Here is a 6,950-nt window from a genome sequence, read left to right on the forward strand (position 1 = left end):
TGACAATGTCAACCTAAGGCGACATTTTTTTTATTTCTTGGTTTACTGATATCAAACTCATTTCAAAGGTGAGACAGGCCAATTTAACAAAAAAAAGAAAGAAAAAAAGCCTCTTACGTTTCTTTTACTTGTATTTTGTCCTAAAAAGTTAGGTAGGTATGAAAAAATATATCCTGGAGTAACAAAAGTAAAATAACGCAATTTTTCAAGAAGATTGATTAAATCCATGGCACTCAGCTTGTGCACAAATGGCAAAATAACAATATTCATGTCATGGGTGGAAATGCATGAAAGACGCTGCTATTTTTGAAGCATGGGCAACGTTTAACTCTTTCAACACCAGCCTACCAGAAGATTACTGCTGTGACACCAAGTTCCCAGAGATTCTTGTGTGATAGATGAAGCCAAGATTTATCAAGGAAATTATCTGCTTGGAAAACATCTTGTACGAGGGGTGTTCATTAAAGTGAGTGAGTTAAAGTTTAACGTCACATCGGCAATATTTCAGCCATATCGTGACGAATGTTCATTAAAGATTTCCCCTTAACCACTTACAGTTATCATATTTGGTTGACATTTCACATGTGTAATGATACATGTATCTATGGGTTATATCTGAATTTGCAGCACCGAACTATTAATCTTACCACTTTTACAGGTGTTATGATCGAGTATGGTGTGACAATGGAGCCAGTAGAATATCGAGCAGTGATTAGGTTTTTATATTTGAGTGAGTGAGTGAGTGAGTGAGTGGGGTTTTACGCCGCTTTTAGCAATATTCCAGCAATATCACGGCGGGGGACACCACAATTGGGCTTCACATATTGTACCCATGTCGGGAATCGAACCCGGGTCTTCGGCGTGACGAGCGAACGCTTTAACCACTAGGCTACCCGACCGCCCCTTTTTTATATTTGAAAAGTCGCACACCAAAAGAAACTTTCGATGAAATGAAAGCAACTTATGGGGAAGATGCCCCATCATATGACGTTGTTAAACACTGCCATCGCCAGTTCAAGTGTGGTCGGACATCTGTGGAAACAGCTGCCATTTCTAGTCGCCCTCCATTCAGCCATTGATGAGGACACTATCCATCAAGTGGAGACCGCCATTTTGGCAGATCGACGTATAACTAACTGTTCCCCAGTTAACACAAGATGTCAAGATCAGTGTGGCGTCTGTGGAAAAAAATCATCCATGACAATAAGGTGTCTGCACGATGGAATCCCAGGCTGCTTACACCTTTCCAAAAGCAGGAACCAGTCAATTGCTCAAAGGATCTTTTGGACATGTGCCCAAAGAAACAGGCAAACTTTTTTGACAGACTTATCACACAGGATGAAACATGGGTCCATCACTATGATCCTGAGACTAAAGTTCAGTCGATGCAATGGAAGCATGTGGAGTCACCACCCCAATAGAAGGCACGTGTCCAACCCTCTGCAGGCAAGGTCATGCTCACGGTGTAGTGATGATGGATTTCTGGGAAAAGGATACCACAATTACAGGATCTTATTATGCTTCACTGCTGCGGAAATTGCGGGACGCTATCAAGCTTAAAGGGGCACTGATCTAACGCAATTCCCCGGGACTGGTTGTTGCCTTTGTTATTGTTTTTTCCCAGTGAGTACCCGGATGTAGAGCAGAAATCTAGACTAGCTCGCGACCTCTGTTGCGCCATTCGTAAGCGCATTAGTCACTTTTATGGATACCGGTAGTAATAAGAGCGTATGGTCACATTGATCAACAAAATGAAATACAGTTTTCGAGATAATAAGGAAATGTAGGTATCTTTGTGGGTAGCATCGGTAATGGTGACGAAGTTTTGATAAGTCATTTGCTTGGTAACTTTGCGATTTTCGTTTACACTATTTTGACTTGCAACACAAAGTAAATATTTCATCTGAGCATTGCTTTTTTTATAGTGTGTATATTTTTTTACTGTCAAAATGTGTAACATGTTTATTAAACGTATAAATATTCAGTTATTTTACAAAGTGACTGAAAAACATTTCCATCTGTATTATTATGATAACGAATTCCAAACATTTTGATGTTTAGTGTCATCACCAAGAGACTGAAAATGTTACGTTGAAAAGTACATTTCTATGTTGTTTGGCTTCTAATCCTACATAATAATCTGTTGTGATGCTTGTAGGCCCTTTTGATCGTCTTAATCAATCTGGACAGATTTTTTTAGTCAAAATGACTGAAATATTTACACATTTTATAAATTGCCTGAGAGAATCACATTTTACAAATTGACGGTAATCTATACACGCTTACAAAGGAAATGACCTGTGAAAACAACGTCTATCGCGCATTGAAGAATTTCCCAACCAAGACGTAGAGAAACAAGAACGAATCGGTTCAAATGAAGGAAAACAAAATGCAAATACCATAATTACAACTTACCAAATTTATGTGTATAAATAGGCAGCTTCCTTGTTCGAGGAATGTATCCGTGAATATCCACACAAAGGAATAATGTCCCACTCATCTGCAGCTATACAAAATAACTTATTCGATGTCACGTGTCTCTGTAACTATCAAATATTCTAAAAGATATATATCGTTTCGGGATATTATAACCAGTGTTCGTTTCTCAACTGATCACGTGGATTGTTTCAGGTGTTTCACATAGGTGTCAAGTCTCAAGGGTTGTCTGAGAAAGGCCACGTGACAACTATTTTCATTACGTCCACGGTTCCTAAAAAATCCACTAAATTTGATAACAATTAGCAACCAATCAACGTATTATCAGTTAACCCTTTGAACAAAGTATGTTGTTTTTACATCGGCACTTCACGCCATGATATGAGTGTATTCCCTTGGTTTTAGTAAACCTAGACATGTAAACACTCACTTTTGACATATCCACTGTGCAAGATAACAGTGATTAATCAATCAACATATTTTCTGTTAATCCTTTGATGACTAGGAACGATCCGTTGATTTACCTAAAAAAGTAAATCAACTGATCATTGATCTCTTGCTGGGCTGCCACGTGCATATTACATAACGCACATTTCACCGCACTTCAAACCTGGATTTAGATTGAATAATTACCCCAGACACAATAAATGCCAAATGAGAACCTTTGTCAGGTAATCTAAGTGGTGCTACCATTAATTGTACCTGTAATAAATTCATTAACTGAGCATCAAGTGAATGACGACAAATACACAAGTGTTGGGTTATACGAGAAAACGTGGATGACAACAAGGGAGTAGTAATCGTATTATCGACGCAATCCGAAATCCGAAAATGCTTTCACAGCACGGATACTTTTTTTTAGTATTAAACTATAACCATCTAGGGTATTTCCAAATGATGACTTCCGATGAGCTCCGCCGTTCTTTTTGTCTGTTTGTTTAGGCTGAAGAAATGAATTAACATGCGCCCTTTGTGGAATCTTTATAGATCACATTTAACCAATCAGTGTTTATTCAAAAATGCGTAAAACAAATATTGCCTCCAGCCTCCAAGTTTATTTAGCTGTCCTTGCAGACGGTAGCCCAGTCTCTGGTCACGCTCAGTTGCGTTGCGTATCATCCGGGTACTCACGTGGGAAAAAACAATAACAAAGGCAACAACCAGTCCGGGGAATGGCGTTAGATCAGTGCCCCTTTAAGAGGCGTGGGATGCTGACCAAGGGTGTCCGTCTCCTGCAAGACAATGCTCCAGTACACAACACTCATGTTGCCCAGACAGAAACGCGGTCCTGTGGCTATGAAATCCTTCCACATCCTCTTGAAATATGAAAGTTATGTGTATGGCATTATTTAAATAATTCATTAACAACTTAATGAAGTTCGTTTTAAATAAAACTAATGAAAGCTAAAACATTCATAACGTCCAGATTAAGGACCAATGAAGCAAAAACGTAACGATTTTCGGCAAATATAAGATTTCATTTAATGCACTTACTTATTTCTTTTTTATTTTCATTTGTTTACGTTTTGGAACATTATTTTAAAAAGAATTACAAATAATATCTGCCATCACCCATTTGCCGATGATAGTGGCTGTCCGCTCACTAACATGAGGAAATACCTCCGTTTTCAAACCTTCGTATGAATAACGCATATGTCGAAGGCTGCCATGTCAATATACATAAAAAAAACCCTTATATTGTTTCACCGACATAATCTGCTACAAGGTTCGTGATTGGTCAAATTCAAGCACGTCACCTCAGGAAGCCAATCAAATTACAGCAAGGGTAATTTTCAGACTTTGGCGAAAGATTTGGCTTAAATCATGTTATTCCGAACGTTTTAAGCCTAATATCGCGATCTATATTAAAAATATGATACTTTATGGATGCATAGTGCTAGGTTACAAGCTGTGACAAAGATTTCTTATGCATATATTTTGGCATTAAAAGACATCGAGTCCGAGCCGAGAAATCGAGGCCACGAAAGCCGAGATGTCATTTTACTTACGATAACACGCGATCGCACGAAAAGATGGAAATAATAACTTAGATGTCAGTTTGGCAACTTTTAGATATTTCTTTTTTTTTTTTTATTACTTTGTATAATATATTCAAACATTTGCTTGAAACGTCTTTATTTTGCTGTTTGACATGTTTGATGAGGACCCGTTGTCGAAGTGTTTATTTTCACTAACATTTCGGGAAATAGTGTCTAGTGAATAATTTTTCTATCTATAGATAAAAAATGATAAAATCACATGGAATACGTATTTCAGACATTGTGAAATGTGATAGATTTAATAAATGAATGATATGACAAGTAGGTTAATAAAATTATAAACTATTTTGATATGACTTGGTCGGTCTACCCTGCGGTGTGAGTCATGGCTTCTTGACCGGCCAACACAAGCTCCTCACAGCGATAGTACGTTTCCGGAGCTCTCTATACTATCGCTGCCACCAGTCAAAACTCCCCACTGTGAATAGGTGGCCACAACCATGCTTGGAGTTGAACTCGCAACCGAATGACCGTTATGTTTACAAACAAGTGACGACTGTCGTGACGTCGAATACACTTATCGCTGCTAAATTACTTTCTTTGTTTGTCAATTTGAATTTCTGTTTCATTAAAACTATCGCGTTATTGATATAATAAGAATGTAAGGGAGAAGTTGGTTGATTTTCCGTTAGTCTGCAATCTCGAACCAATCTGATTATAAAAAACAACAAAGTAAATTCATCTGGAAAACATGGTCAGTCGTAAACCTTTTCAAAATGAAATATGATGGCATTCCCAAAGACATAAACAAAAGTATAAACGTTACTACATATGGGGTTAGAGGGCAAATTTCAAGATTCTTGTAATGGCCGCGCCCACACTGGTGGCAGCGATGTTACCGAGAGTGTAACGAAGTTGTCACGCGCTGGGAAGGAGCTTGCGACCAACAGTGTTGAAATAGTTAAACTGGTCACCACTGCACTTTGCGTTGACAAGCTCTGGTGGTATTAGAGAAGGATCCCAGCAAGAAATGTCAGAGTTACTTCCCTTCGCATTACGCTCGACGAGGAAATGAAATCTGTTTTTGTTTGAACTTTTTGACGAAAAGATCGGCGGTAATAAAAAAGGGTAATTTTAACATTTGGACTTTGAAAGAGCGGCGCATCCGTAAACCAAGAAATAAATAAGTGTCGCCTAAGCCGCAGACTGTCGTACCTGTCACTGGCATAACGCAACAGTACACACACCTACACAGGCCCCTGAAGCAGGAAAGTGATACAACTGAAAAACTGGACCCATATAAACTCAACAACAAAAGTTCCTGTGACACCAATATTTTATCATTTTATATTTTTCAAACAGGTAAAGTTTGGTTTTCAATGTTGTAGTACATGTATGGAATCAAGTCACAAAAAACCAACTGCTACAGAAAAGCATGCATTCCATGAAAAAGTTTACTTTTATGCACGCCCCATGCATTTCACTACCCAAGAATGGGTATAAAAACATGTGCGTTAACAGCATTCAATAAGCATTGTTTAGCATCGTGACAACAACCACGCAGAAAAACAACAAAATTACGCAATTATTAAACATTACTAAATGCCACGCATGACCGAAAATGAGCGTCTGCGAGCCATTGGTATGCTTGAAGCAGGATCGAGTCAAAGTGATGTTGCAAGACAAAATAACGTCCACAGAAACACCATTTGGTGTTTATGGCAATGTTGGCAACAGACGAATGCAGTCAGAGACCATCCTCGGAGTGGCAGGCCACGCGTAACCAATGATCAACAAGACACCTGGATTCGAACAACACACGTACGAAATCGATTCCAGCCAGCAACAGTGACTATAAGAAGCATCCCTGGCCTCATATGTGCAGGGAATGTCGCCAGAAGACCTACCAGACGTCCCATTTTGACAGGAAACCACCGTCAAGCACGTCTACAGTGGTGCAGACAGCGTCTACGCTGGACGGCCATGCAGTGGGGATAAGTTCTATTCACTGACGAGTCTCGTTTTCACCTCAGACACAGCGATGGGCGGATTCGAGTGTACCGACGTCGAGGTGAACGTTACGTCAATCATTGTGTCATGGAAGAAGATCGGTTCCGGGGCGGCAGCGTTATGGTATGGGGTGGGATTACAGCAAGACAGAGGACCCGTTTGATAGTGGTAGACACACGCGCTATTGATTTGTAAATTGACATTTTTTTTTATGAAATCACACATTTTCTGAAGTCAATATGGCAAATTACACCATTTGAACACTTACAGGAGTCTTTTATCTGTTGCAAACCGAAATTGTTTCAGATTTGGTAAAAATCATAACTTTGCATTAAATCTTATTCAATGTCACAGGAACTTTTGCTGTTCAGTATATTTAAATAGACAAGGTACGTCACTCGCCATCTTGGCCGAAGTTGAAATCGGCTGTATCGTTTAAATTAAATGAAAATATATGCATGTCATGTTCACAATACCTCCCTCCAAATACGACCAACATGCCAC

The sequence above is a fragment of the Haliotis cracherodii genome, unplaced genomic scaffold, assembly GCF_022045235.1.
Source record: "Haliotis cracherodii isolate W230 unplaced genomic scaffold, xgHalCrac1.p SCAF_3, whole genome shotgun sequence".
NCBI lineage: Eukaryota > Metazoa > Mollusca > Gastropoda > Lepetellida > Haliotidae > Haliotis > Haliotis cracherodii.